Consider the following 27405-nt stretch of genomic DNA (forward strand, 5'->3'; position numbering starts at 1 on the left):
ATGTATGACTGATTCACTTTGTTATAAAGCAGAAACTAACACACCATTGTAAAGCAATTATACCCCAATAAAGATGTTAAAAAAAGAAAAAAAAAAAGAAAAGAAAAAACTTAACAGCATAAAACAATACACATTTATTCTCTCACAGTTTCTGTGGACCTGGGACTGGTCACAACTTAGCTAGGTTCTGTGGTTCAGGGTATCTCACAAGACCGTAATCAAAGTGTCTTTCAGGGCTGTGGTCTCACGTGAAGATCTGAATTGAGGAGGATCTGCCTCAATTCACTCCCTCAAGGGTTGTTGGACGGAGGAGGGCCTTGGTTCATCACTGGCAGTTGGGTGGAGGCCACCCTCAGTTCCTTAGAATGTGGGCCTTTCTAACTCACCCCATGAGAGCAAGTCTGGGAGGAGAGCCAGAGAAAGAGTCTGCTGGCAAGATGGAAGTCACAGACTGTAACCCAATTACAGAAATGATATCTCATTACTTTTACAGTATTCTCTTTGTTAGAAACAAATCACTGGCTCCAGCCCAAACTAAAGGGGAGGGGATTAGACTAGAGCATGAATATTAGAAGGTGAGGATCACTGAGGGCCATGTCAGAGGCTGCCTACCCCACCACTACTACAGTTAGGACTTCACTTGTGTGATGTACCATCAAGCATGTAGATATATAGGTATATATCAATATATAAGTTAAAATACTGAATTTATTTCCTGGTGTAGGAAGTAACTTGGTCCTGTCAAATAAAATGTTGCAAACTGATATGACATATAATTTTTGGCTATTAGTTGTTCCAGGTGTTTTAAAAAGAGTACTTGCATGTTTGAAATAATAATAACATTATTATTTGTGATGGTTAATTTTACATGTCAAGTTGATTGGGCTAAGGGATACTCAGATAGCTGGTAAAACATTTCTAAGTGTGTCTGTGAGTACTTTTCTGGAGGAAATTAGCGTTTGAATTGGACTGAGTAAAAAAGATCTGCCCTCACCATTGTGGGCGGGCATCATCCAATCTGTTGACGGTCCAAATAGAACAAAAAGTCCCAGGAAGGGCAAATTCTTTCTCTCTTCTTGAGCTGAGTCAGCCATCTTTTCATGCCCTCTGCCAGTGGAGTTCCAGGTTCTCAAGCCTTCGGCATCATCTGTTCCCCTGGTTCTCAGGCCTTCGAACTCGGACTGAATTATACAACTGGCTTTCCTGGTTCCCATCTTGCAGATGGCATGTTGTGTGGGACTTGTTGGCCTCTATAATTGTGTGAGCCAATTCCTATAGTAAGTGTCCTTTTATCTATATCCGTATATATAGTCTGTTTCTCTTGAGAACCCTGACAAATACACTACTCTAAACACAGGGAAGAAAGCAACCATTTGAGTCCTTCAGTTTGTCAACCTAATCAGAGGTCTTTCCTTTTGGTTTTCGTTTCTTTGCTCCACATCCATTGTGCATGTAATGTGTAATTTCTCTTATGCATACTTGAAAACAGTTGTCCAACACATTTGTTTTGAACCCATCTCTCTTTTTTGGCTCGCGTTCACAGCGTCTGTTGGGAAAGAAGTACAATGCATCTTAAGGTTAATGTAGCTTCTTATAGCTTCCTCAGCTCTATAACTTTCTAATTAAGGCAGGAATAGTGGTGAAAAGGAAAAAGGCAGATGAAACATGAGCTTAACCTAGTCTAATTGTGAAGACATAAGTCATACTGTGATTATAGAGTTTTCAGAGAGACATGAGAAAGTGTGTTTTCTTAAAAAGGGTGTACTCTAGAAAATAACGCATATGATAAATTGTCCACAAAGGTTACCCGGGGAGGAGGGTGAACATCTGTATGATTTTTTTATTATTCAAAAGCTTTATCTGGTTTCAGTTAACTACATTATTGAAGTCCACGCCGCCCGCCCCCCGCCGCCCGGCTTAAACACCTGGCCCAGTTAATATTGGTGGTGTGACCCCCTGCTGAAGTGTTGAAATTTCAGTGTCTCTGGGCTACTCTAAGATGGCACAGTGCCTGCATGCCTGAAGTTAGCATGACATACTCCATTTAAGATGCATTTGACAATCAAATAAGTTTGTATTAGCCAGAGTGTTGCAATCCCTAATCATTTTGCCAAAAATAAGTTAGCTGTTATGTTTTACAACATATGAAGTGTGATAATAAGAAACTTGTGTTTCCATCTCTCTGTTATTTTTACTGGAATATTTGATTCCTATAAGATTTTAAGGACATATGTGTAGTTTAGTAGCTGGTTTATTTGGTTTTATTTTGGTTTAATTCTTTATAATATTTTTGTAACTAATTATAGGAAACTTTGGTCTTAAAATTATTTTAAGAGACTTACTGCGTATTTTAGACATAATGTCTGACCTATTTTTTCATATTCTGAAGAAAATAATTGACTCTTAAAAATCTGGTATTAAAAATTTTGTTTGTTTCTTTAAGCAAATTTGGTATATAGAATTATAGAAAGTCTTCATATATTTTGACAGTAGTGTCCAGAATAAAGAACTTAAAAAAGAAACTTAAGAAAATAGATAATCGGAAGATTGTTAAATAGTACTGTCATGACTTAAAATAATAAACACAATTTCAGATTCATAGGATTTTTAGAGACAGTCTAGTCCCATCTTTAATTTTATAGGTAGAAACTGAGAGAAAAGTGCCTTGCCAGGATCCAGCCAAGGCTCTGTCTTAATCTAGGGGTGGGGTATGGTTATGTTAGCTGTGGATATAAAGACAGTCTACAAAGATATCTGATGGTCTTCTCAACCTTTGGATGATGGCAGAGACTCTAGATAGTATGGCGTGTTCCTGGAGTGTTCACAGCTAGCTCCACATGACTCATTACATTGCAGCTCAGGGAGTAGGAGACTCCATGAATACTGTTCTAGCAGTTGGGGGCAGATGGGGTGACATGGGAATAAAAAAGTAATCATCTTACCCCCACTATCTAGAATCTTCTTTCCTTCAACATCAATCCTCTATATGTTTAAAATGTGCCATCTGATTTTGCCAATAAATTGCATAAAGTTCAAGGTTGCGCGTTGAAACCCTCAATTCTTTTTTTTTTTTTAAATAAATTTATTTACTTTAGGCTGCATTGGGTCTTCGTTGCTGCGTGCGGGCCGTCTCTAGTTGTGGCGAGTGGGGGCCACTCTTCGTTGTGGTGCACGGGCTTCTCACCACGGTGGCTTCTTCCGTTGCGGAGCACGGGCTTCAGTAGTTGTGAAAGCCCTCAGTTCCTAACTGAGCACTGCACTAAGTCATGAAGTGAAATTCAAGTGACTTAACTATTATTTTCCTCTAAGAATTTATATGGCATTTAATGATAATACTTCCTCCCCTTCCAGGGGTATCAGATCCTTCAAAACTTAATTTTTTATATTATTTGGACTTCCTTCGGGAAGATGCACAATAACATAGACCTTCCTTTGTCTGTCTGGTTGGCAAAAATATCTTCTCCCTAAATGAAATTTCCAGATTACTTAAACTGACTCCTTTAAGCCCCAGACTATTTTATCCAGTTGGGTAAAAATTTGTCTAAAATATATTTTTTACTTATCTGCCTTCTTCGACAATGTAGGTTGATTATGGAAGAATTTTTCCCTAATGATTCAAGGACATCATTTTGATACTGTTACTATACTACGGTAAAATACAATTAAAGGGATTTTGCCTATGTCCTGAAATTTCTTAGGTGATAGTGCTTCGTTAAAAAGAATTCTCGGGCTTCCCTGGTGGCGCAGTGGTTGGGAGTCCGCCTGCCGATGCGGGGGACGCGGGTTCGTGCCCCGGTCCGGGAGGATCCCACATGCCGCGGAGCGGCTGGGCCCGTGAGCCATGGCCGCTGAGCCTGCGAGTCCGGAGCCTGTGCTCCGCAGCGGGAGAGGCCGCAACGGTGAGAGGCCCGCGTACAGCAAAAAAAAAAAAAAAAAAAAAAAGAATTCTCATGTCTGTTTATTTTATAGTTTTTCCATCTCCTCTCCTAGTGTTAGGTGACATTTCTCTTCCCTACTTACACCTTGTTGCTACTAATTTGCTGCAGATAGAGAAAACAGATAACCGTGTTAGAATTTTGTCTCAAGTAAGAATGAACACGTCTTAAATGAAGATACGAGAGTAAAATTACAAAATTTAGTAAATGGATTTTGTTATTGTTCAGAGCAATAAAAAAAAAATTTTCTTTTGTTTCTTTTGGGATCCCCAGTGGTGTTGTACATACTCAGAATTTTAGAGACTCAAAACACACCATAAGTACAGCTGAGAAGCTTGAAAAACTTTACCAAAAGAGTCAAAATAGTATGTTAGATCATGTATGTGTTGAGTCAGGAGTACATCTCATCTAAATTAGGAAAAAAATAGATTCAGATATTCTGGAAGTAATGAGATCATTGAGCCTGTGGTGTACTTACACTATTCTGATGAACCTGCGTTTCTGCAAAGTTAGACATGCTTGTGAGAAACATTTATATGACGTCACTAAGTTGTGTTCAACAATCAAGATAATCTGGAGGTGAGGGAAGAATAGGAGATAATTCATTTGTCAGGGTAACTGTTGTCAGAGTCCTGTCCCTAGATTAATTGATAAGAAGCCAAAGGCAAAATGAGGAAGTACCATGAGGCTCTGAGTGTTTTAAAAAGAGAGATGGCTTCTAACTGGGAAGATCAAAAAAAGCATCATTAAAGAGCTGGTATTTGAACAGAGGAAGGATGAGTCAGTATTTAGAAGTATTTATAAGCAGAATTTGATGGGGTTTTTTTGGGGGGTGGGGGTTGCTATGCCTTCTAAGCAGTAGGAAATGTATGAAGAGAGGAGAAATGGGCTTTACCACTGGGCACATGAAGAGAGCAGTGGGTGGTCGGATTTCGATGCAGCACAGTGTGTGTGAAGGGAGCAGTGGGATAGCAGAACCTAGGCTGATAGAGTGGAAAGGCAAGAGAGTTTGCACTCTGTTTTCTGGACAGCAAGGGGCCACTGAAGGATCTGTGATAATAATAGTCATTCATTGGGTAAATTAATGTCTCATTGAAAAGGAAAATAAGGGCTTCCCTGGTGGCGCAGTGGTTGAGAGTCCGCCTGCCGATGCCGGGGACACGGGTTCGTGCCCCGGTCCGGGAAGGTCCCACGTGCCGCGGAGCAGCTGGGCCCATGAGCCATGGCCGCTGAGCCTGCGCATCCGGAGCCTGTGCTCCGCAACAGGAGAGGCCACAACAGTGAGAGGCCCGCGTACCGCAAAAAAAAAAAAAAAAAAAGGGAAATAAAATGGAGAGAGAGTATAGAGTAAAAAGTGAACAACCAAGTGATAGGCAAGTTTGCTAGTCCAAATGAGAAATAATGAAGACAGTATATGGGATTTGCCCAGGGAAATTGTTAAGAGAGAAAAGAAACAGGTCATAGATGTATATTAGGGGAGTGACTTTATTTGGTGGAAAGGAGGATGAAGAAGAGGAAGCAGAGAAAAAGGCAAAAGGTATAATAATTTTCCATGCTGTTGGCTGCACTCTATTGGTGGGTCCTGAATTCACTTCAGTGGGTTGCAACCAGTGGATTAGTCAAGATGCGGTAGACGGTGCCATGGTAACACAGTGTCTGTGGCTTTTAACGACAAAGATTTGTTTATCGCTCATGATATAAGTCCTTTAAGGGTAGGCTGCCCTTGTGTAGTTCTCTCCATGCACTCTTATTCCAGAATCCAGATTGATGGAATAGCTTCTATCTGGAATATTCCAGTCTCGTGGCAGAGAATAAAAAGGAAGTAGTGAACTACATGCAGCATTTTAAAACCTCTGCCTGGAAGAAGTGACATTTGTCACTCCTCATACTGCACTGGACACAGCAAGTCACATAACCAGGTCTGCCAACAGTTATTGGTGATCGGAAGCCCATTAATGGCCTGGAAGAGAACATTTTTAGTGAAATAATGGGAGAAGGAGCTTGCAGGAAGTTAGGTGATCCAGGAATTGGCCAGTGAAGGGGAGAAGACAAGAAGATAACTTAAGGAAGAAGCTGGTTAAGGGAACATCTTTTCCCTGTAAGTGGGAGAGAATTTAGCATACGCTGGGGGGAATAACCCATGCAGAGAGAGAGATGCTGAAAATGAAAAAGAAATAGAAATGTTTATCGGAGCAGATTTCCTTCTCTTTGTCCTTTAAGCCTGCACACTTGAAAACCAGGAAAATTGGATTTTTCTTAATCTTCACATCCTTGCAAAGGTGTTTTGGTGCCTTATACTTGGTTCTTCATTTGAGCCCAGAAACCTGAAACAGTTAAAAGTTGAGGTTAGTGTCATTACTAACAGTTATACATGCATCTGAAATTTATAAAACATGTTCATATGTAACAAGGTTATTTAACAACCTAATTTTTTCCCATTTTACAGATGAAACCGAAGTTCCAAGTAGTTATGTGTCTTATCCATATGTCAGTTAGCTAAGTAAATGGCAGAACTAGGACTCTCTATTCTGTTCTCTAACTTTTCCAACATCAGCCTTCAGGTGAGTTAGTTACGAAGGTTACGATTATAAATAATTAGAGCAAGTTACTTCGACAAACCATCAAAACCTATTTAACCTAAACTTAAGGTTTCTACTGTTATTTCTTTAAGAACTGAGGTCTTTGGATACACAAGGAGGGTTTTAGCAGTTATGAGTGAATGCTTTCGGGGGAGGTCAGAGAGAATTGGGAGAAACGAGAACATGTCTTGAGTGTCTGGAGCATGGAAGATCAAGGGAGCTGGTAGTGAGGTATGGACCAAGGGCAGAAATTAAACTCCAAAGACAGTGAATCAGAATCCTAGAATTGAGCTGGGGCAGAAGGAAGATTAGAATGTGAAGGGAACTGGAAGATTCTGCAAACACAGTGCACAATAGTCTACAGTTGTGTCTGCATAACCCATTAGTGAACCCCAGTGTGTGAAAACCACAGGGGTCAGGCAGTTGACAACTACTCTGGTTTGTGAAAGACTCTTCATTTCAGAAAACAACAAATCCCCTATTCTGAGGAAAGTTTGTACTGAATATGATGAAATGCTATTTTTCTAATCACTTATGCATTTATTTATATATATGTTATCTGTTTATGTGTACACACAAACACATTATCCTTTCTGAATTACCCACAGACTACCTTATTGAAAACTAGACACATGGAAAGTTTCAACTTTTCAACTTCAGCCATTTTTTAGTTATCTGCATATTAAAGAAAGATCCTGAAATTGCTTTGAAAGTGGAAAAATTGTGTGGGCTTTTTCATTTTTCATAACTCAAAAACTATTTAATATATTTTTCTCAAACTTTGCAAAAAAAAAAAAATCACCTTTGGGCTGAAACCAAGCATGGAAAATTTCACCACAAAGGGCTAATTTTTTGGAAAGCTGCAAGAAAATGAAAACAGTGGTTTATAATAGAACGTTCTTCATGCATGTTAATACTTAGTACTTTATCTAATGCATTTCATCTGAGAATTTCTGAACACTTTTCAGATTTAAATATTGAGCCATTTTAATATATGTGTATCCGTAATAGACTGTTAGATATGGAAAATTCCCCCCATGCTCTCAAAGGTTCAGTATATATTGGGAGTTAGTGAGATGTGTTTAAAGGGACAGGTAGGACAAATGATGTGAAGTGGCTACTAGCCAGAGAAAGCCTTACATTAACTGCCTAAACGTATTTTATCACCACCTCTTCCTCGCCCAGGAGTAGTTGTGAGTAGAGTATACTTGATGACATAAGGTATTTGATTCATATATCTGAGCCAGTAGTTCTCAAACCAGTATCAGCATCACCTGGGATCCTGTTAGAAACACAAATTATTGGACCCCACCCAGACTTAAGAATCAAACTCTAGGGCTGAGACTCACCAGTCAGTGTTTTAGCAAGTACTCTAGGTGATTCTGATGCATGCTCTAGTTTGAGAACTAGAACTTTTTCCAAAAGCTTGGAACGTAGAATATTCTGAGATGTTATGGACAATTAAATCTGTCCTCGGTCTTTCCATACATGTCATCTCTGTCTTCTCATATCATTCCTTGGAAGCAGGAGGAATACTTATCAAGTTCTCTAAAAGAAAGATCTTCTTTTCTGTGTTTCATGTATTCTAGCTCTTTGCACCTATGACCTTACCACAAGCACAGTGAGCCCCCTTGAGTAAAGATGTTGATATAGGGAAACAGCACTACCAAGACGTATTTTCTCATTTCCATAATTCAAGCCTGGGATGGGACCATATATTTCATTCTCATTTCTTTGAAGTCTTAAGATCCAAGATTTAAGCAACAAGGTAGCAGAGGTCTGTCAGTGGAAGCTGATTTAAGCCCTGCTCTTTTATGGGCAAGTTCTTAATCTTAAGTTTCGTTAAGGGCCCTCTGCATTCCAGCAAACTCCAGTGTCAGTATTTTTGTGTTTAGGCACTGAAGTAGTTGTGTATGTAGCATTGTAACAAATTTTAAGAATATTCTCCTGATGACAGAAGTGGACTTCTGGCTGATCACTGGTGCCCCAGCTTGTAAGGGTGAAGCTTAGGTATAGCCTGGGAGAGGTGTTTAAGCAGTTTAAGGTTTATGTCTTCAAGTAAATTACAGCCCTCATAATATTTCACCCTTAAAAACTTCATTGTGCATCTTTTAAAAAGGACTTTTTCTTATATAACTACCATGTCATTATCACACCTAGCAAAATTAATGGTAATTCTTTAATATTGTCTAATACAGTTCATATTCAGATTTTCTTAGTCCCCAGAATGTCTTTTTACAATTGGTTTGTGAGATCTTTCTTTAAATTAGAGGCTTTTCTTTCCAATTATAAAAGTTAATATATTTGTAAATTTCAGGAAGGTAGGAAAAGCAGTAAAAAAAAGTAAATGTGCCTTTGAGGATTGCTGTAGTATCCAGAGAGACATAACATACTTACCACGAATTGCTTTTATAAAACAACAAGTAGCCTATTAAAACAGAATGTGAAATTGTTTAAAGAAGTACCAATGGGTCTGAGAATAATTTGTTACAAAGAAATTTGATGTAAGAGTTCATGATTTTAAAAGTAATTAATTTGCTCCTTGAGTTTTCATGCTTAGACCAGAGAGGATAATGCAATACCCCTTTCAATTTTGTTTTTATTTAATAAGAAAAAAAGGAAAATGTGGGATGTTTTTGCACTATTATTTATTAGGGTGTATTTAAGATACTTAATTCCCTTATAGATATTTAGCATAATTAAAGGTTAAATTATTATTAACTATTTTACTATAATTATTATTTATTATATTACTATAATTATAATTTAAGGACCTTATTCTTTCAACAGCTCTTGAAGGGGGTTATTCTTTTCCCATTTTATGCATGAGGAAACTGAGACTTAGAAGGACAGAAGTAACTTGTTCAACTAGACAGCTAATAAGGGACTGTGCTGGGATTTGAATCCACATTTGTTTGGCTCCAAAGTCCATGTTCTTAGCCACTAGGCTAAAAGTTAATTTCTTATTATAAAGAATTTGTGGACATCAGTAAAAAGAACAGCAGCTTCTCAGATAAAGATGCAAAGGACATGAACAGATAATTCACTGAAGAAGAGCTAGATAATAAAGTCTATCAAAAAATGTGTACTTAGCACAATGTATGACACAGTGCTTAATAAACTAGTGTCTGGTAGTAGTTAATAATGTCTGCCTATTAACTGAAAAAGTTCAGTGTTGTATGTGTATACTTCTTTATGCATTTTTAGGAAGTCTGAACAGGTGAATACCAGGTGGCTTACAGTGGTTATCTCTGGGGGTTAGAGGTAAGGGTATATGTAGGAGGTGGAGACTCTACATTGTTTCTACTCTTTTACAATGACCATGTGTTACCAGAAAAAAAAAAGTTCCTATAGAAAGTGTTCATAGCCTTTGAACCTACTGATTCTCTTTTTTTTTTTTGCGGTACGCGGGCCTCTCACTGTTGTGGCCTCTCCCGTTGCGGAGCACAGGCTCCGGACACTCAGGCCCAGCAGCCATGGCTCATGGGCCCAGCCACTCCACGGTGGGATCCTCCCGGACCAGGGCACGAACCCGTGTCCCCTGCATCGGCAGGCGGACTCTCAACCACTGCGCCACCAGGGAAGCCCTGAACCTACTAATTCTTTTCTTTGGAATCTATATTAAGAAACTAATCTCAAAAATAAAGAACACATTTGTGTACAAACATTATTTATTGTATCAAATAATTGTAAACATCCTAATGTCCAACTCTAAAGGAAAGTTTGAATATGGAATTTGCAACTATTAAAATTATATTTTCAAAAGACATTGTAATACGTGAAAGTTAATTGTAGAATATTAAGGATGTTAAAATATAAAGAGAATATAGAGTACAACTATATGTCAAAGAAAACATACATTTAAAAGCTTGAAAATAAAATGACCAAAATGAATACAGTGGTTATATTTGAGTGGTGAGTTTTGGAGTTATTTTTTTCTATTTATTTTTTGTCCTTAAAATTTCTTTTTTTTTTTTTTTTTAAATTTCTTTTAATGGCATATATTTTTATAATGATTTAATGGTTATGTATTTTCTTTCCTTTTTTAAAAAGCAGTTTGATTTTATGACTTCATAACAGAAAGTTGGTTCAGGAGAGATAAAGTTTTCAGTAACTTGTTACACAGCAAGAGACAACAATCACAAGGGGAAAGTAAAAGGGTAATGTAATGTCAGCTTCACGGTTTCTCTGCAGGAAAACCCACCCCTGAGACCAGCAGTGGCCCTTGGTCTGTAGCAGCATCTTTGGCAGTAGCAGCCATCCTAGCCTTTTAACTCATCCTTCTCTACTCAATTAGCGAGGCTTTTCCCCTTCCTTGCAATTCTTTATAAACCCTGCCTTCCCCCACTTCACAAAATAATTTGGGTTGTCGTTAGGTATATATTTTGATGGCCTGCCTCACGATTGTTATTTGAATGTGATAACAAAACCACAGGTTGGGGCTTCCCTGGTGGCGCAGGGATTGAGAGTCCGCCTGCTGATGCGGGGGACACAGGTTCATGACCCGGTCTGGGAAGATCCCACATGCCGCGGAGCGGCTGGGCCCGTGAGCCATGGCTGCTGAGCCTGCGCGTCCGGAGCCTGTGCTCCGCAACGGGAGAGGCCACAACAGTGAGAGGCCCGCGTACCGAAAAAAAAAAAACAACAATAAAACAAACAAAAAAAACCCACAGGTTGGGATTAGCATCATCATTCATCCTACTGCTAGGGTGAAGCAGACCTTATTCAGATCTCATTGGACTACAAGTTTCATAGTGGCTAGGACTTCAAGAGGGTCTGGGGTGTGAGTGAGTGAGTGGCCCATGCTAAGGCAGAGATGTTGTATTTGTGAATACCCTGGCAGTTGGATGGATACAGGTCTGAAAACTATAGCTTGTGCCTTGCTACATTTAGACCTTGTTCAGCCAATGAACTGGATGTTCACAGAAGAGCAGATTCTCAGAGCCTCAGTGGACGGAGCATAGCTGTCAGAAAAGGGATAACATAGAAGAAAGTAGAAACAGATGAGCAGAATTCTGTGAAATTGTTTTTTTGTGGCTATTGTTGATTCCAGCCAGAAGATTCTTTTCAGGCCTATCAGTTTGTGGAGATGAGAACTATGAATATGATCTTTAAGGAAGGAAAAGACTCTCTAACACGGTTACCCTGTGTGCATGAGGCTGTTCTACCCTCCCTTCTTGCTAGTATGGAAAATCTGTGAACAATATGCAATGTAGGCCACAAAAAATTCCCTGAAGTGGAAAAAGCCTAGCAGGCACTAAATGAAAGATGCTTCACAAGAATGAAATGTGGTTGCTTTGAGACCTTACATTCCGAGCCAGTTCAGAGCCATTGTATTTGGTTGGGAAGAAGCCAGATTATCAGGTATCAGGGAGGTATATTGACAAACGGATAAAGACTGAAGCCAGCATCATTTCTGACAACCTGTTCCTAGGAAACCAGACAATAAATCACTTCCCATTATCAGTCATACAGAGACCAGAGGAAACATGCATGAATGAAGTCTGTAGACAGTCCAGAAACTCCATTTCAACAATTTTATCTCCTCACCAGTATAGTTGTGGGAACTTCTGTATAAGCCAAACTGAGTGTTAGAGATTCAGGCTTTTCCTCTTTCTGAACGTACTACCTTCAGAAAAATGCTGAGGAGTTTCTTGTTCCTATTGCAGAGGAGAAAGGTTCTAGGACTTCAGTAATATTACACAAATGTTGATTGAAAGTGATTCAGAAGTGATTTCATAAAATCTTAGGGACGATTCTGATTATCTGGGTGCCAGGGGAGCTCTCCTCAAGGTCCTCTGAGGGAGATGGCCTCAACTTGTACCCTTCGGTCGTAGTCCCTACACCTGCCCTGTACATACCTAGTACTCCTCCTAAATATTATTATTTCTTGTCGTCCACTTCCTTTCTGTTTTTCCTACCACCACCTAACAGATGGCGTCTGTCCACCTTTTCAAGTCATCTCAGTGCAAACTTCTGTGTGAGCTCTTTCCTGATTCTTCCCAGTTTTTACTGTCCTTCCCTTATAACCCTTTTTCTCAAAATTCTGCCTTGTATTACAGGCATTGCATATTTATTTGATTCTCCCTATTAGATCGCTGAGCTTTTTTTTTTTGCGGTACGCGGGCCTCTCACTGTTGTGGCCTCTCCCGTTGCGGAGCACAGGCTCTGGACTCACAGGCTCAGCGGCCATGGCTCACGGGCCCAGCCACTCCGCGGCATGTGGGATCTTCCCGGACCGGGGCACGAACCCGTGTCCCCTGCATCGGCAGGTGGACTCTCAACCACTGCGCCACCAGGGAAGCCCTGAGCTTTTCTTTTTTAAAATTAAGGTGTAACTTTCACACAATAACTCTTTTTTCTCTCCCTGCTTCAATCTGGTTATTCTGTCCTATTTTCCAGTTCACTAACCCTCACTTCAGCTATGTATAAACTCCTTTTAAACCCATCTGTTGAATTCTCAATTTCATTCATTCTATTTTTTGCTTATAGAATTTCCATTTTATTATTATTATAGTTAACCATTTCCTAAAATTCTACATCTCATCATTTAATTTCTTTTTTTTAATTAATTTATTTATTTTTGGCTGTGTTGCATCTTCGTTGCTGTGCATGGGCTTTCTCTAGTTGCAGTGAGCGGGGGCTACTCTGCTGTGGTGCGTGGGCTTCTCACTGCAGTGGCTTCTCTTGTTGCGGAGCACGGGCTCTAGGCGCACAGGCTTCAGTAGTTCTGGCACGCGGGCTCAGTAGTTCTGGCTTGCGGGCTCTAGAGCTCAGGCTTAGTAGCTGTGGCGCACAGGCTAAGCTGCTCCACGACATGTGGGATCCTCCTGGAGCAGGGCTCGAACCTGTGTCCTCTGCATTGCAGGCAGACTCTTAACCACTGCGCCACCAGGGAAGCCCTTGTCATTTAATTTCTTGATCGTATTAATCACTGTTATTTTGAAGTTCATGTCTGACTTTATTCTCCTTTGTACTGTCAACAATTTTTTTGAAGTACAATTTTACTCTTAAAAAATAAAATTCAGAGGTGACATATTTGAAATAAAAATAAATGAAAATCATAACTGATAATTCTAGTGTCTAAGCCTCTTGTAGTTACATTTCTTTTCTGCTTTTTCCTTCTTTGTTTTTTGGTCATGTTGCCTTGTCCCTCAGTATGTTTGTATATTAGTCAGGGTTCTCCAGAGAAACAGAACCAATAGGATGTGTGTATACATAGAAAGTGACTAACTATAAGGAATTGGTAACACAGTTATGGAGGCTGACAAAGGCAAGATCTGTAGTCAGTAAACTGGAGACCCAGGAGAGTCGATGGTGTAAGTTCTAGTCCAAAAGCAGGCCAACTCGAGACCCAGGAAGAGTCAGTATTTCCGTTGGAGTCCAAAGGCAGGGAAAAAAAAACGGTGTTCCAGCTCAAAGGCAGTCAGCAGAAGGAATTCTCTCTTACTCAACCTTTCTGTTTTATTCAGACCTTCAACTGATTGGATGAGGTGCACTAACACTGGGGAGGACAATCTTCTTTACTAGGTCTACTGATTCAATGTTAATCTCATCCAAAACATCCTCTCAGACGCACCCAGAATAACTTTTGACCAAATATCTGCTAATCCCATGGCCCAGTCAAGTTGACAACGAAAATAAACCATCACTGCTTGGTAAGGTTCTTTTTAAATTGAATACCTGACATTATATACGAAAAATTATTAAGACAATGTGAGGCTTCTGTCTTCCTCCAGAGAGGGTTTACCTTTGCTTTTGACTAGCAGTTATAGTGAGGATCCATCACTTTAATGTGATAAGGAATTGGACTGAATCAAAACTATCTTTGTGAGGCCTGGTTCATCACTGCTTCTAAGGGATAACCCTTTAGTAGTTCCCACAGGGAGCCCAGGTGCCTTCTCTTTAATGGGCACCAAACGCCCGAGTTTTGACCCTTGAGCCACAGAAGATTTTCAGAAACTGTTCAGCTTCTTGGCCTTATAGCCATTGCTTGCAAATTGGTAAATAACTGAGAAGAACTGTTTCAGCACACCTCTCAAAGTTTCCTTTTTCTCTAGAATTTTGGCCCTTCAAATCTCCTCTGCCTTTGATGCTTCCAAAGAGACTTTAAAAAAATGCTTTTTCCAGCTTTTCTAATTGTTCTTGGCAGGCAGATGGCTCTGCAGTAGGCTAGCCTGCCACGCCCACTCCCCATGGCCACCGTTACCACTGCTGCCTAGCTTCCAGTTCTTCAGGCTTTGCCCTGAGAAGTATTCCATTTCGCGTTTTTTGTTCTTTATGTGCCCTGTTTTTTCTCTGGACAGTTTTGGAATCTTCACTTTATCTCCATTATATTTTGTGGTGATACTCCTTGGACTGTTTATCCTTTTTAATCTGGAAACTGGCATCCTTACGTACTGAAAACTTTTCTCGTATTTTTTTCTACTTGTTTCCTGATTATTCATGTGTTAAACCTCCAGAAAAGATTCTCTTGATTTATTTCATTTTCCGTTGTTCATCTTTCTCTTCTCCTTTAAAGTTCTATACGATGAGAAATGGATATTTTCCCCAGCCTTATCTTGGAATTCATCTAATTAAACTTTTTATTTCAAGCCTTCATACAAACAGTTTCTAAGATAATTTCTTGTTCCTTGTTCCGTTTTTGTACAGTCCTTTTTATTCATGGGTATTTCTCTCTCCCTCTCTGTCTCTGAGGAAAGCAAATTTTGGGCGTTTTGCTGTATTCTTGCGCTGTCTCTATTCATTCTGAATTTTCTTTTTCACGTTTTGCTTATGTTGATCTAGAATAGAAGGTTTCTCAGATGTCTAACATTCCTTTTTATCTATTCACATTTAAGGAATGAAGCATTGGAAATCCTAGGAGGTTTGTGTGGGGGAGTGGGCCTTGTCAGCTAGGCAGCTTCACCGCAGGGTCATGGGACAGGGGTCCTGACTTTCTTTTTTGGTGTTGTTTCCCAGTGTCACTATTAGTATGTTTTTTCTCTAGAGCCATTCAGTTTCTCCCCCTAAAATCTTCAGATCTTCTGCCTGAGAGCAGCATCATCTAAGTGAACCATAAGAGGCTGGTGTTTGCTTGTGAGAGTGTCAGCATTCATGTTGGGCTTTCACTTAATCCTCCTTTCCATTGATGGCCCTTTTCCCCAGCCATTCCCTATGCCTTCAACTTCTGTACACGATAAACCTCCATTCCCGAGGTGCAGCTCCGGAGGAGGAGCTGCTTGGGGGTACTGGATGAGGCAGTCAACATGGAGACCCTGCCCCTTAGCCTGGCTTTCATTTATTCAGTTTGCTGTGTCCTTGCACTGTCACTGAGCACCTGGTATGGACTTGAAGGCACCCATGATCAAAACAGGAAAAAAGCCCTGACCTTTCAGAGGTCATAGTCTGCTAAGGGGAGATGGTAATAAACATAAAAATTAATACGTTCAAAGGTGAGACTGCCTTGATAAAAAGTGGAGCAAGGTGCGGGGATTAGAAGTGCCGTGGCTGGGGGATAGAGGGCAGTGGTGGACTGGACTTTATTTTTTAATACTTTATGTGGAAAGAATTTAAAACTTACAGAAGAGTTGCAAGAATAAGAATAGTACATAGAACACCATATACACTTGATCCCAATTGGCTGTTGTTAATATTTTACCTCATCTTACCTGTTATTTGCTCTCCGTCTTCTGCCCCCTACTGCTCTCTCTGTCTCTCTCATGCATATATATGAGGGGGGTAGGGAGAGTAAGTGTGCGTGTGTGTGTACACATACATATAAATAATATATATGTGTGTGTGTGTGTATATATATGTGTATATATAAATGTATATATATATAATATTTCTTTCTGAACTACTTGAGAGTAAGTTAAATATATCATGGTCCTTTGAGCTGAATGAATGTTTTTAGTTGGTGGCTAAAATTTGAACTGGTAACAGAGTATATGATTCCCATTTTCATCATACAGTATTTTCAGATACCATGGGACATTTTTAGTTGATAAATTAGTGACTGTCATATTTGTATGCCAAGTGTAGCATAACAGTTGGCAGAGATGTTTAAAGGCTCTCGGGAATGCAGGCCAATCCTGTTAGGGAAGGTAGGGCCTCCCCAGGGGCATTTGGCCACTCTCTGAGCTCTGTAGAAGCCGAGGCCTCAGAATCCCAGCGAGGCAGAGGTAAGACTCAGGAGCGAGTGCGGTGTTCGGCTAAGCCTAGGAGTTATCATAGCAGCGCCAGGAGGGTTGCTACCCTCAGGGAGCTGGTGCGTCTGGGTGACAGTGGGAGAGGAAGCACCCCCTTCAGAGACCTGTGAGGGAAAAGATATGTTAAGATATGTACATCTCTGATACATCTTTATTTTTTCCTGAATTGAAAGGAGGACAGATTCTTACCTGTTTCATTATCATAGCTGGTATTAGGGTTTATGGACTTTCTTCAATTATTTGGGCCTAACTTTTTGTTGTGAGTTAACTACTTTTTTCCCCAAGTTTTAATCTGTATCTCACGGGTCTTAGCTTCCCTAACTGTTGGATTTGCCTGCTGTCAGATAAAATGGGACATACTTTGCCGTACTTTGTGCCTTGCTTTTGACTTCTGAGAAGCTAGGAGTGTTTACTGGGACAACTTCTGTGGCAGAAACTCCTCATTATCTGGTGCTTTGGCCTGCACCCAGTGTGTGTCTCTGCCATGGGCCCTTTCATTGTCTCACTCTCCCTAGTCTGAAGCCCTGTGATGGATAACTTTGCCTGGTCTTCGTACAGGTATGAAAGTGGTATTTTAGTGTGTGGAACTGAAGCATATACATTTCACAGTGTCTTTCAGCAAAGTTAAACAGGGAAGAATCTTTTTTACTGATTTCCCTGGATAACCCTGAGGTCTGTCATCAGCACTTTGCTTATATGTAGATATTCAGTGAATGTTTGTCAAACAGTTTCTCTTTCCATGGCCCTTTTCAAAGGTTCCTAGGTGCCAACTTAAAAAAATTGCAGAACATGAGAGTTGTGAGTTAAGTTTTATTGGGGGCAAAATGAGGACTATAGTCCGGGAAACAGCATCTCAGATAGCTCTGAGAAACTGCTCCAAAGAGGTAGGGGGGAAGGTCAGTATACATGTGATTTTGGTGAAGGGGGAGTACATGCAATCAGGCACATATTTTTTGCAGAAGGTTTCTGCTAGTCTCGTGAAGGTTACTGCTAGTCACAAGGAGCAGACGTCACCATGAAGGATTTTAGTGCTTTTCTAGATTTGAGGAGATACAAGAATTGGGCTCATAAAATCAGCTCCTGAAAATACCTAACTATCTGCAGACCTGTCCTGCCAGTTTTTCCCAGAGCACAGAGTGCCTCATTTCTGCTCTCCACCCTGAACTCCTTTCAGGGGGTGTTGGAAGTCAGCAGCTACGGCAGCACATGATTTAATCCATGTAGAGGTAGATGGCAAGTGCCAATTTGTAGCTGACATACACCACGATGAATAAGAGGTTTCTCGTGCCCATTTTATATGTTTCTATGGTACTCTTTATTTCCCTTAGCATGGTACCTATCGTGCGTTACTGTAGATACCTCTCCCATTCGACTCTAAGTTCTCTAAAAGCAGAGGCTCTTTCACCATTTCGTCTCCAGCACTCACCACAGCATCTGGTGTATCGTAGGTGCCAATATATCTTTAATGAATGAACAAATGAACAAACTAACAAACAATCAGTAAACCCAATGAACGACTCTTCCCTCTCAAGTGGCTTAACCTTTAAAGACTGGAGTTTCTACCTTAGAAAAGTCCCAACCCCATTGTCAAATAATTCATGTTTCTTGCTTCCTGACTCACACAGAGCATTCCAGCTCCAAGTCTAAGGAATTGCCAGGTAACAGTTTCTTGATCAGCAAAGCTATTCCTTCAGATTCTGTGTAGCTTTGCCATTATTAACCAAGAGAAAGCTGATGTTGCCGAAGGCCATAGTAGCTACATGAGAATATCAGCGCTGTAGACGTGAGGATGGGTTTGTTATTGCCACCATTTGTTGAATTCTGAGGCTGCCTGGAAAACACTGGTCGATGCGGAATAACAGCTGCTCTGCAGTAGATTGCTGCACTCCAGAGCAGCTGAGCTTCCTTAATTTTCTGTTGGAGTTCTTAGTGATTCTGAATCTGAAAGACTCAAAAGGAAGTAGATTACAAGAGATTTTAAGCTGAGGAGAGCATTTTGCTTTCAAAATAAAATAAATCTGAAGTGTATAAAATGACAGAAGCTTGAGAAGAATGGGTTATAGGAAGATTTTGAAGCTATGTTTCAAATATTTAACTGTAATCATATGCAAATACCTCTGCAAATATGCAGCGTTCCTTGTAATTAACAACCCTGACATGTAGATTAAATGCATGAAATGGCTTTTTTTTTTTTACATTCAGGTAATTAAAGTGTAGAAAAACCTCTGCCCCAGAAGATCTGAGTATAATTCACATGAATGGGAAATGGTAAAAGTGGTCAGTTTCATGAATGCCATCTATCTTAAGCAAAACATATTGAAGTGGCATAATTTTTTTTCAGTATCAATTTTGAAGGATCTTCCTTCTTAGGATTTAACGTTATTTCTGAAGATGAATGATTTGAAACACTTATAAATATTGAAATATTGGCCTATCTCTAACAATAATGGTAGCAGTTGTTTAAACCACAGGGAATTATGTCACCAAACAATAATTATTACGAAATTCTTTTGTTTGCAAGTATGTCACCAAACAATAATAATTATTAAGAAATTCTTTTGTCTGCAAGTATACCGTGTAATTAATGGTTAATGGCATGGGCTCTGAAGTTACCCTCCTCGGGTCCATACTTCGTCTTTATCACTTAGTAGCTAAAGCTCACTTTTCTCATCTATAGAATGAAGACATTTACTTGATGAAGTGGTTATGCATATTAAGTGAGATTATGTATATAAAGTACATCAGCCTAGTTCCTAGAAGATAGTAAGCTATCATTACTACTGTTATTCCAAGCAGTTCCCTACTGTGGGGCATATTCCTGTCTTACTAATGTATGAAATTGTTAAGACAGAATAGAAGATCTCAAAAAGCAAGCTCTTGATCATTAAAATAGAATGGAATTTGCAGTTTATAAACTGAATACATATGATTCAATAAGCTGAATAGTCTCATCCTAAAGAGAGGAAAACATGGCCTTTTGGGGAGAAGAGATAAACTAAACTAGGATTATTCCTAGGTCTGCGTTTTGACTACCAACAGCTTTATCTTTGAAGGCTGCCTGGTTTATATTGCATGTTCTCTGACATGTCTTAACAATGTTGGCAGTCATACGAAAGGAAAAACTATGTGCTGTGTTTTCTTGTTTTCAGCTTGTTATAGTAGGGAAGTATCCTGCCATTACTGCAGCAGGTGGGCTCAGCTGATAAGCAAATAGGGAAAGTAGCAGTGATGCCATTCTTTCAAAGATGTTGAAGTACTGTTTATCATGGCTTCATTTAGTCATAACATATAGGCATAATTGCTGCACCCCAGAAAAGTAAGCTATCTGAACAGTATAAGTGTATTGAAGATATTTTTTAGATTTTACTCTGTTTAAAAATAAAATGCCTATTTAATGAAACAGGTTGTACAAAAACCACACCTGAACATCATACTCCTTACTTTATGGCTATACTTCAGATTGTTTCCTAACTTCCTTTCTGGAAAATGATTAATAATAATAATAAATTCAGGAAAAATAAACATCAAAATACTGTCTCCAATTCCCCAAACGTACCCTGTATAAAAAGTCCCACTGTGTATATTTGCTTTCCCATACTAGTCAAGAAAACATGGTTGTACTTCATTATCAAAAGTGACTCAGATTTCAAATGAGAATGTGAAATATATAAAAATGTTTCCTTAGAGTAGAATGAATTGGCCAGCCTAGAAGTTCTTTCTTTAATGAGACAGTAACATAAGAAAACGTTTTGTCATGTACACAGACTTGGAAACTTTTTCTGCACAGCTGTGTTATAAAATTGGGTATACTTCCTTGATCTCAGTGATTTTTTTGCCAGTAGGTGTCTATATGAATAAAAGAAATTTTTATTACTGTTCTTTAACCTATCATATTTGGACTATAAATTTCACTGAAATTATTGTTATGGTATCTAGGAAAAGTATAAGTTTCACCCAATAGGTAATAACTGTTGCTCTCCAAAGGCAAGAGAGGAAAACCAGTTTCATCAACTATTAGTTGTGATAAACAATCTTTGGTTTTCTTGTATTATTGAGAGGCAATGATGCCTTCAGAGTACACATTAGAACTTCCTTATTGTTTCAGTACATTCCCATGATTTCAGAGTGCACTTCAATTCTCAATTTATTATTGATATAGATCAACCAAATGTAACCCTGTAGTTCCTCGTGTATTTTTAGAGTTTTTCCTTGCATGCAGTTTTGTTTAACACAGGTCACAGTAATGGATCGTTTATACAAAGTAACGGATTGTTTCCTCTTTCTGCCAACTGATTTGATCAGCCTGAAGTTCCTTAGATACTGTGGGTTACATAACTAGTATGGAATCTGTATGGTACATTTTTTAGTATGACAGTAACTGTATTAACCATTTAATCCTTTAGGACATTTTAATAAACACAAGGAAGCCCGTTATTTTGAAGTGAATAAACTTGAAACTAAAATGAGCAATGAGTTACCATACCGGACTCAATTACCAGACTTCTTGGAAAACAGACTATTTTCATTAGTTGATTGTTCTGGTTAACTGTGGATTGGCCAGGAAAAAAAAAGACAAAAAAACAAAACGTTTTCTTTCGAACTTTCCCCTTTTAAGTGTTTGTAATGTGTTTTAGCATATTCTCCTGCTTTTATAAGCAGAGTACAATAGAACATAATTTAGTTTTACTTTCCTGAAGAATTTGTAACACCTAAGAGTCCTAGTTATGAATATTTTCTCTTATCGTCTCTGGTGCCATTATAAATGCAGAAGGTTTGAGAGTTGAATAGTTAAATTCTAGTCAGTGGAGACTGCATTATTCAGTGACATCTAATTTTCCAGGTATCACTTATAGGATATAGTTGAAGAACCTGAAAATAAGCAAAATTACCTTTGCCCTTTCAGAATAAAAAGTTCAGAGAACATATGAGCCCCAAGGCTTAGAATGTCTTCTTTGAAGCTTGCTAATTCCCTTTTATTCATAATTCCAACTATTTGGTTTCCAAGAAGAAACAGAATTTGGACACCCTCATTGTCAGCACATGCGAATCTGCCTACTGTTCATTATAGCGTAGTATTCCATTAAGTGGATATATCATAATTTATGTAACCAGTCCTAATTATGGACATTCATCTCCAGTCTTTTGCTCTTCTAAATAATTCTGTTTTCCAGTTTTCCCAACTGCATTTATTGAACAGCTCTTTTTTTTTTTCTCCACTGATAACCTTTATCATAAACTTAATTCTCATATATATTCAGGTCTGTTTCTAGACTCTTTTTTTTTCTGTTGAGCTGTGTGATCCTTTTCTGATCATACAGTTTTAACTACTGTAGCTTAATAATATGTGTAATGTTTAGTAGAGCTAATCTCCCCTCTTTCTCTTCTTTTTCAGAATTTCTAGGTTTAGTGCCTTTCATTTTCCAGATGAACATTAATATAATTTGTCAAATTTCAAAATAAAGATCATTTTTTAGTATTTTAATTGGTATTGAATGAACTGAATTGATTAACTTTGTGGGAGAATTTATATCTCTTTTGCAATGGAAGAACAAATGTCCCTTTGGATTTTAAAGTTTTCTTTATATAAGTGTAGTACATTTCTTTTTACAGTGGTATTTAGCTATTATTTTTATACATGAGATTTTGTTAATGTTTAAAACATAAGCTGAAAATAATGTTTAAAACATAAGCTGAAAATAATGGTAATTTTACCTTCCCAATATTTCTTACTTTTTTAAAAATCTTGTCAAATTTCATTGATATAGTACTTCTAGGACAGTATTAACAATACAATAACCAGAGTAATCCTATTAAGATGGAAGTCAAACATATCACCCCTGTTTTCAAAACCCTTCAAAGGCTTTTCAGTTACTCAGAGTGAAAACCAGAGGCCTATTGGACAGTCCATTGTCTGCTGCCCCTGTGATCACAGCTGCCGCAGCCTGAGCTGCTGTCCTCTAACATACTCGGCTCCAACTGTACTTCTTGCTTTTTACTCAAACACCAAATTAGGTTCTGTTTTATGGCCTTTGCACTTGCTCCTCCCTCTCCCAGAAAAACTCTTTTCCCAAATATCATCAGCCCACTCCATAACTGCCTTGCACAAATGTCACCTTTCACTGAAGCCTTCTGTAAACACCCTATTTAGAGCTACACCACCACTTCCAGCAACTCCTGGTCTTTTTTCATTATCTTATTTCTTTCCTACCCCACCATAGGACTTGAGATTTACTAGTATTATACATCTCTTAATTACTTATTATTATTTTATTTTTATAATTATTCATTCCTTAGATTGTCATATAATTATTTTTAAATTATTAATCATTTTATTATTTATTTATTAATTATTTAATCATTGTGACTTACTAACATACACATTTTATTCATTGTTATATCATTTACTCAATTCTTTATTTAGTATTTACTGTCACTTATGTTTTTATTACTTATATCTTTCTCATGCGAAACATGGTAAGAAAGAAGAAAAAATGGGGTAAGGAGATACAAAAACTAGAAAACACAAAATAAGATTTTAGATTTAACTCCAAAATATTGGTATTTTTTAAGTGAAAATGTAGTAAATGTATTAGTCATGTTAGTTAAAAGACATAGACTGTCAGATTAGATAGAGATAATAATCCAACTATCTTCTAAATATAAGGCTATAGAAAGGTAGACAGTAGAAGGGTGGGAAGGGTATATCTTGCAAATTCTAACCAAAAGAAAGCTGGTATAGCTATGTTAACATTAAACAAAATAAGCCCTAAGGGAAAAACATTACTAGAGATGAAGAGAGTTCCTTCATAATTATAAAAGGTTTACTCTATCAGGTACTAATAGTCAATAACAGAATAAAAGAGGTAATATCACTACTGGTGGTCCAGAGATTGAAGTATAATAGCAGGATATTATAAATAACTTCATGTCAATAAATTTAGAAGTTTAAATGAAATGGATAAATCCCTAGAAAAAGATAACATCAAAACAGATTCTCAAGGAGAAATAGAAAGCCTGAATGGTCCTAAGCCTTTAAAGAAATTGAATCAATCAATAGTCAAATCTTTCTAAAAATAAAACTCTAGAGATTTCCCTTGGTGGTCCAGTGGTTAGGACTCGGCGCTGTCACTGCTGTGGCTTGGGTTCAATCCCTGGTCAGGGAACTAAGACCCCATAAGCTGTGTGGTGTGGCAAAATCAAAACAAAACAAAACAAACAAACTTTAGGCTTCACTGGTGAGTTCTATCAAATATTCAGAGAATAAATCATTCTATTATATTACAAAATCCTCTGAATAATGGGAAAGGAAACCATAGTCTCCAACTCTGTTTTCTCAAACTAACAAAACCTACATGCAAACCTGGAATAAATAATATAAGAAAAGCAAATTATAGGCCAGGCTTACTTATCAACATGCAAAAGTCCTACACAAAATATTAGGAAACCAAATATAGTAATATAGTAACATGAGAAGGATGTATCATGACCCAGGTGGGTCTATCCCAAAAATAGAAAGTTAGTTTCACATTAGAAAATCAATTGATAGTTTACCACATTAATAAATGAAAGGAGAAAAATCATACGATCATTTCAATAGGGACAGAAAAGGTATTTTATAAAACTCAGTATCCATATATGGGTTTTATCCATTTAAAACTCATATCCGTATCCAATGCAGAGAGCCAAAAATACTCAAGGCATTTTTGAAGAACAAGAAAATGGGGTTTAAGTTACTCTACCAAATACCAAAATATAAAGCTTTAGTAAATAAGATGTGTGCTCGTGGCACAGAGTTAGAAGAGTAGGCCAGTAGGACAGATTATAGAACCCTGGAAAGGACCTGTTCACATATACACAGGATTTACAACAGAAATGTCACTGCAGAAGGGCAGTCTTTGCAGTTAATAGTGCTGGAACAGTTGAGTTTCCATATGGAAAAAAATGAAATTAGACCCATATTTCACACCACACATAAAAATCAGTTTCAGGTAGATTATGAACCAAAAAGTGAAAGACTAAGCCGTCGAGCTTTTAGAGATATTATTGAAGAACATTGGCTGCCAAGGAGCCTGCAGTGACTGTGAACTGCGGCCAACCTGGCTTTCTTACCGTATCGTGTTCCTATAGCTCCAGGTGGGAGTGACAAAGGAGAGCCCAGCTGAGGCTGAGAACTCAGTTTCTTCATCATTGTCTTTGCTGCCACTGCAGCTGCTAACAAGAAACCTGCTCTTCAGCATCGAGGGAGAACTCTTCCTGTGGGGGGGGGAAGGGAGCTCCTTCTTACCCCTTCAGCTGGGAGGCCTCAGCAGGGCAGTGAGAAACCCTGCCTCTCTCAATACCAAAGATTGCTTTATACAAATCCACCCCTGTTTGAAATCTCTCAAGACTTAAGTCCAATAGAACATTGGTAGCACTTACAGGAGTTAAAGGACTCGTGATATTAGAATTACGTCAAGAGATAGAGGAAGAAATCTGAATTTGAAGGTATAAAAGTCAGTGGTTAATTGTAGTACCACCCCAGTTGCTAAAAGATTTTTATTGTTTCTACCCTTCAGAGTCTTAAAGCGTGCTGTTTGGTATCCAAGTGAAATGCCAGATCCCTGGATTAAACTGCTAACATTAGATGATATGATAAAATTTACTTTCTATGTGAGCTCCAGACACCCACCAAAGGGATCATACTTTCGAAAACAGAAGAAGAAAGGCTAATAATTAATGCCATATTGTTTAAGAGTTCTTGCTGATCCACATCATTAGTACTTGGTATTGTTAGATTTCTTATTTTTTGCCAGTCTGAAGGGTATATTCCATATCTCCAAGAGAGACAGCAGCCCTATTTGACTGTGAGCCATTGGGAGCAGTCCTGAAGAATATCTTTGGACAGAAAAGGCAAAGATGAAGCAGTAGCATACCCACTGTATATGGAATACGAGAATACAGAGACCTGTTCAAGAACCCTGGAGACATCAGGAAGCGATCAGGTTCTTTACTTATGCTTCCCAAGACTGAAGGTAACTACAGTTAGGATGCTCACGCTACATACTCTGCTTATCCTGTGTCCTCAACACCATAGGCATCACTGATGAATCAGGAATGCTGTGTCCCTGTGTTATGCTAGAAGGGGAAGAAGAAGGTGACCAAGTATCAAATGTCCCTGGATCCCGAAGCTGATTTCATTTCTCCTGTGTTTGTGTTCAAATGCATTGAGTTAGGGACTTCCCTGGTGGTGCAGTGGTTAAGAATCCACCTGCCAATGCAGGGGACGTGGGTTCGATCCCTGGTCCGGGAAGATCCCATGTGCCACGGAGCAACTAAGCCCGTGCATCAAAACTACTGAGCCTGCACTCTAGAGCCCATGAGCCACAAGTACTGAAGCCTGCGTGCTCTAGGGCCTGCCTGCCACAACTACTGAGCCCCCATGCTGCAACTAGTGAAGCCCACGTGCCTAGAGCCCGTGCTTCGCAACAAGAGAAGCCACCACAATGAGAAGCCCACGCACTACAACAAAGAGTAACCCCCCTCACTGCAACTAGAGAAAGCCCGTGCGCAGCAACGAAGACCCAACGCAGCCAAAAATAAAATAAAAGTAAAAAAAAACCAAGACAAATGCATTGAGTTAGAGTTCACACTGAAATTGGCATCCAGGGAGAATGATTCCTTTAACTGACTTTTCTTGTCCAGTCAGACTTCCCAGAGATCCTGTAACCTTTGTGTGAATCTTTATATATAACCTTTGTATAAACCCATTGTAATGCAGGCAGCTGGCTCTGACTGGAAGATTCTGGATCATCCCTGACATTCTGGAGCCCACAGATCTGCATCACAAGTGCCCATGAATGCCCCATAAAGGCCCCAAAGGCCTTTATTAAGCACAGTCCATGCAGCATCTCCTCTGCTTTGTGCTTGAGAAGATGCCAAGGTGGCAGAAACTCCCACCTTCTGGGTGAAACTCAGCGTTCACTCAAAAAGCACATTATGAGCGCTTTGTCGTGTGTTGTTACTGACCCAGCATTTTAAAATCATCTGAAAAGGCTGTGCCTCCCTGCTCCCAGAGAACACCAAGGCCACGGGGAACAGTACCCTACTTATGTGACAGAGGAGGAGATCTAGTAGAGATCAAATTACTGTGACCAAAAATAAACAACTAAAATATCTCATATATTGTTGAGAGAAAAGGAAAGGTCTGCAGGAAATGGCTAAGCACTTAGCTGATAGATACGACCAAGGAAGAACAAGAAGATACCATGATTAGAAAGAAGAGTCCTCCACAGTTTTCACCCTCAAATCCCTGTTCTCTATTAGTGAGACAGACATGAAGGCACAATGACAGGTGTTACCTGATCAACTTTAACATTTGGTCAGTGCCATCAAATAGGTTACTATGAAAAAGGACTGTCAACAGTGGAAGGTAAAAAAGAGACTGAGTCCACAAAACCCCACCTTTACTGTCGGGGCCTACCAGGAAAAGTGCATCAAGTTCATCCAGGAGGAAGAATGTAAATACATAAGGGAAGTGGCAAATCACTGATGCCTGAAATCAAAGGAACAGACTCACAGCTGAAGTTAAACACAGCCCAAGGCTTAAATCCACATTGTAGAACAGATAAGAGGTAGCATGAAAAAATATCTTCTAGAATTTCTTAAACCACAGACAAAGAACAATAACTGTAAGAGAAAAGACTTAAATTCAACTGCATCAAA

The 27405-nt window shown here is 39.0% G+C and overlaps 1 protein-coding gene and 2 pseudogenes across 2 annotated transcripts in view; all 3 read left to right on the top strand.

The window, feature by feature from the left end:
* The window catches only part of LDAH (lipid droplet associated hydrolase), a 98086-nt gene that overhangs the window by 36429 nt on the left and 34252 nt on the right, over window positions 1-27405 (top strand). The gene's annotated exons all lie outside the window — the stretch shown is intronic.
* LOC132598267 (nuclear pore complex protein Nup88-like) lies at window positions 24187-25875 on the top strand (annotated as a pseudogene).
* LOC138842928 (nuclear pore complex protein Nup88 pseudogene) lies at window positions 25958-27232 on the top strand (annotated as a pseudogene).

The sequence above is a fragment of the Globicephala melas genome, chromosome 12, assembly GCF_963455315.2.
Source record: "Globicephala melas chromosome 12, mGloMel1.2, whole genome shotgun sequence".
Lineage (NCBI taxonomy): Eukaryota > Metazoa > Chordata > Mammalia > Artiodactyla > Delphinidae > Globicephala > Globicephala melas.